General features: G+C 35.3%; 1 pseudogene; it reads right to left on the bottom strand.

Moving 5' to 3' along the window:
- Positions 1-4,072: 4,072 nt before the first annotated feature.
- On the bottom strand, positions 4,073-4,921 carry LOC127674664 (tubulin gamma-1 chain-like; annotated as a pseudogene).
- Positions 4,922-5,208: the final 287 nt, after the last annotated feature.

Raw genomic sequence — 5,208 nt, forward strand, 5'->3', positions numbered from 1 at the left:
AGATAACATAAATTCATTGTCCACTCCTAAATGGTCAGTCCCGAAAACATACATACAAGTATAATTAACACATACATAGTATGAGAAACAATTTGTTTTACTTTTATTGTATATATCCAAAAATGCCTTAAACTCATTTCTAGCCCTTCTGTACTTCTTCAAAGTTTGTGTGTGGTATGAGGGTAAATACAATACATCATCCTAGTATATGCCTCTTTGATATAACATTTTTGAGATTAAGGAAGGAAGCAACATCAGAGTTAGAAAAGCTTGGCCCTCTCTCAATTTGTCTAACTTTAAGAAGTAAAATTATAAAATTGCCCCTAGCCCTATACCTAAAAAAGGATGGAAGTTAATGATTAAAGAGATCTTATACCAGTGCATACATGGCATTAGAGAAACCAAGACAACTTCTATTTTAAGATTATTCTCATAAGCTCATTCTCCATAGTTATCCACCTATGGAAGCTAAAAACAAAACCTACTGTCTCTTTTGTCACATGTATAAAATCCTATTGTTGTTGTTGCTATTGTTATTGTTGAAGATGTTTTGTAACCAGAGTTCTAAATGGCTGTTTGGAGCTATCTTCTGATGGGGTGTCTCTTTTATGATGTATACTATATATAATAATAAGCTTGTTTTGTTTTCTCTTTTTGAATTAGGTATTTTCTTTATTTATATTTCAAATGTTATCTGCTTGACTTATTTCCCCCTGAAAATCCACTCTTATATCCCCCCTCTCCCTACTCACCAACCCTTCCACTCTTGCTTCCCTGTCCTGGCATTCCCCTAAACTGAGGCATCCAGCCTTCTTAGCATCAAGGCCTCTCCTCCCACTGATGTCCAACAAGGCCATCCTCTGCTGCATATGCATCTGAAGCCATGGGTCCCTCCATGTGTACTCTTTGGTTGGTGGTTTTTTTCCCTAGGAGCTCTGAGTGTACTGGTTGGTTCATATTGTTATTAGACTCCAGTGAACCAAATGACCCTACTAAAAAATGGGGTATGGAACTAAACAAAGAATTCTCAACTGAGGAATACCGAGTGGCTACGAAACACCTCAAGAAATTTTCAACGTCCTTAGTCATCAGGAAAATACAAATCAATATGGCACTGAGATTCCACCCCACAGCAGAGAGAATGGCTATGATCAAAAAACTCAGGTGACAGCAAATGCTGGAGAGGATGTGGAGTAAGAGGAAAACTCCACCATTGCTGGTGGGATTGTGAGCTGGTACAACCACTCTGGAAATCAGTCTGGTAGTTTTTCAGAAAATTTGGTTTTCTCTTAAGAAAAAAAAATGCCAATCCTTTTTTGTTTAAATGAAATTATTTCACAGAGCCCAGTCTGGTCTTGCATTTGGTATGTAGCCTAAAATGGACTTAAGATTCTCCTGTTCTTCCTACCTCAGCCACCCAAGCACTGGCATTTCAGGCATGCACTCCCACTCCTAAGTATATCAGCTTTAATTATTTTTTATCAATGTCAAGTAGTCTTTTCAGAATTTTACCTCCTTAGAGAAATCTATTTATAATAAAATTATTTAAATGTTGTTGTAAATTATATTCTTTTATTAATATCTATTTTACATGTTTGATTGCTAGCATATAGTAATATAACAAACTTTTGTATGGCAATTTTAATCAGCTTTAATGAAGTCTAATTGCACATAATTTGATTCTGAGTATATGTATATATCCACGAACCCATGGTGACAATCAGGATAATTAGCATGCTTGTCACTTCTCATAGGTTCCTTGTATCTTTTTTGTTATCTTGTTTTGTGTTTGTCCTAATAATAGTTATGCTCTATATTTTAAGCATTATTCAACTATACTGTACAGTATTTACAGTTTTGGCATTATGTATTACAGGGAATCTATAGACGTTAATCTCCCTTTGTAGAACCTATTCTTCACAAATAATTAATATTTTATACCCACTGAAAATTAATTTTCTACTTCCTGTTCTCCTTAGTCAATAAACCTTTTAGTCTTTCTAGTTCAATTATCATGATTATTTTAGATATTTAATATAAGTAGTATAAAGTATTTTATTGTTTATGAAATGTCTTCATATCTCAAATGCTCTATCTCCAACTGTTGGAACTATTTTAGAAGATTCTGGAAATTTTATAATGTGAAAATTAGCTAAATGAAGTCATTGGTGAGAGTACTCATGATTTCAGATTTGTGGCTAAGAACTACATATGAGAGAGAGCATGCATGTTTGTCTTTCTGGGTGTGGGTTCCATTGCTCAATATCATAGTTTTGTTTTTATCCACTGACCTGCAAATTTCATTTTTATTCATACTCATATTATGTCCCATTACATATATACATATATATACATATATACATATATACATATATACATATATACATATATACATATATACATATATACATATATACATATATACATATATACATATATACATATATACACACACATATATGTATATTTATATTATATATTTTTTTTCTTAATTTGTTTTAGTTGCAGGACATTTAGTTTGTTTCAATATACTAGCCATTGTGAATAAAACAGCAATTTACATGACTGAAAAAGTATCTGTTAAATATAATGTTGAGTCCATAAGTATAGCTGGGTTATAGGGAGGGACGTTTGTGTGTATTTGGTTGTTTTTTTTTTCCTTTTATAGTTCTCTATAGTAATTTCTAGAGTTGTTTGTACCAGCACATCATTTCATCAACAACGAATGAGGAAGTTCTCTTTTCCCAAATTAACCAAAATCTATTGTTAGATTTTTGTTGATATTTTTGATTTTAGATATTTCAACTGGGGTGAAACAAATCTAAACATTTTTTTCATTTCCATTTCTCTGGCTGTAAGTGACAATGAACAATTTTTGATGTATTTAGGAGTGTTTTTGAGGACTTTTGTTCAGATTCATAACCTATATATTTTACCCAAGCTGTTAATTTTCTTCTGTATACTTTGTTGTAATTGTTGTTATTGTGTTGAGTTCTTCATAAATTCAGGACACTAAATTTCTCTCAGCTATATAGCTGGCAAAGATGGGAGAATTTGAGCACAATATCTTGTATAGAAACTTTAAAACAAGAACAGATACATAGTTTAAATTCTGTAGACAGATTAGACAGAAGAACTGAATGAAGATCAAGGCTACTACTTAAGAGAATAAAGGACAAAATATAAGCAAGACCAAAGGCAAGAAACAGATTAAAAGCTTCTTAAGAGACTGAAACAATAACATTTGATCACAGATGCAGTTATACATTTATGGATGTAGGGACAGAGAAGAGTGAATCTTTGTTGTCATTTGATACATTTTTTTTCCAGAAAGGGTTTCTCTTTGTAGCCCTGGCTATCCTGGAACTCACTCTGTAGACCAGGCTGGCCTTGAACTCAGAAATCTGCTTGCCTCTGCCTCCCAAGTGCTGGGATTACAGATGTGTGCTACCACTGCCCAGTGTTTGATACATTTTTGATACATAAAATATCAACGCAATTTATGTAATAGATACAGAAACTGAAGGCATTTAAGATTAATAAAATCTCCTCATTGTTTGTTATGAGTATTTTCATCAATATTACTGGAGACCCATGTTAGTGTGATTTTATACTAGGTGACAAAAGTAAGATGTGGAAGAACTCAGTGTGAATTATCAATAAAACAAGTTCTCTCAGATGATATAGGCTAACTGAAATTTCAAGAAGAGAAAGATTGTAAAGTTGGACCTCTTTTCAAGACAAGGTACTATCTCTTATAGAAAAGGAGAATACACACATACACACTTAGTGGTTATGGCCAGATGATCGTTTCTCAGGAAAGGAAAGGAAATTCACTTTTCTCATTTCTTTTCTTTTCTCTCTCTCTCTCTCTCTTTTAAAGATTTACACCCACTGCTTTATTAAAGTTAAATATTCTCAGAGAAGAAGTAAACCAATCCCAAGGCCAACAGATTGTGCGTACATCCGCAAGTGACTTATGAGGTCCCTGATTTGAACTCTGGGGGGATAATCAGGTAGACAGGGCCTAGGCTAACCAGTAAGGCAGATGAGAGTCCCTGTCCTGGGTGACTCATTGCTCCTGGGTGCTCCAGGAGATGTAGTTTGACCTTGTGGCCACATGGTACTAATCAATCAGTTACTACACAATCACCCTGGATGTGTCTATCTTGTCAAAATTTTCCTTAAAAATGCCCTCCTTGTAGAACTGCTCTATGAAGGCCTCCTTTTACCCCAGTGTGTCAAACTGGCAACAGGTCCATTAAAAAAAGTGAGGAGATATTGTGGCCATCATAAGCCCACTGATCCAGTGGGCTGAGGACAGGTAGGGAGACATTACTAACAGGGCCTCCAGGCATGAAGTTGGCCAACTTCCTTTTCTGGATCCTCTGTAGGCTCTTGTAGACCTTAGTGGGGTCCACCTCTCCCTGGATTATGTTGAAGATAGTGATGTACCAGTGGTTAGTATGACAATCCTGGTCTATGAACACCATCACATTCTTGGTCTGTAGCTGTCACCTCACAACATATTGTCTTCCTCATACTGGCCACTGAGTGTTCCCTAGTGATGGGGGTGTAGCCAGTCACACGGAAGTGGAGCCTGGGGTTGGGAATGAGTGAGACAATGATATGGATGAGGTCATTGCTCATGTATCCAGAGTAGCACAGGGTGGTGGTGCTGGCTGACATGATGGAGGACACCAGCTGGCTGATTTGGGAGAAAGATGGGTCCTGGATGTGCAGGCAGTCTGTGGTGATCAGGTACAGGGGAATGCTGTATTTAGTGGTTAAAATCAAAACAAAACAAAGTAAAAAATTAAAAAACAAAACAAAGTTGGGAAGGAGATAAGATATGGAGGAACCAGCATAGAGATAGAAGGAAGGAAAGGGGAAAGAGGATGTGATGATACCTTATATCCATGTATGAGAATTTCAAAGCCTAGAGTAAAAAAGAAGTTATTTTCATGATTTCTAACTTCTCAGTCACTCAGATATATTAGTTTGCTTATGGAGTAGAAGGAGATTGGTGACATGATTTTCTAAGGTATATTCAGAATTAATAGAAGATGAATTTTTACATTTTGAACCAATGCTTGTATCATTTAGTATGTAATATTTAGTGTGATGTGATCACTAAATATAGATTGTGTTGCTAAGTGTGTTGGCTGATTTTTCAGAGATATTTGTATATATTTTACTACCATATAG

This window comes from Apodemus sylvaticus, chromosome X (genome assembly GCF_947179515.1).
Source record: "Apodemus sylvaticus chromosome X, mApoSyl1.1, whole genome shotgun sequence".
Lineage (NCBI taxonomy): Eukaryota > Metazoa > Chordata > Mammalia > Rodentia > Muridae > Apodemus > Apodemus sylvaticus.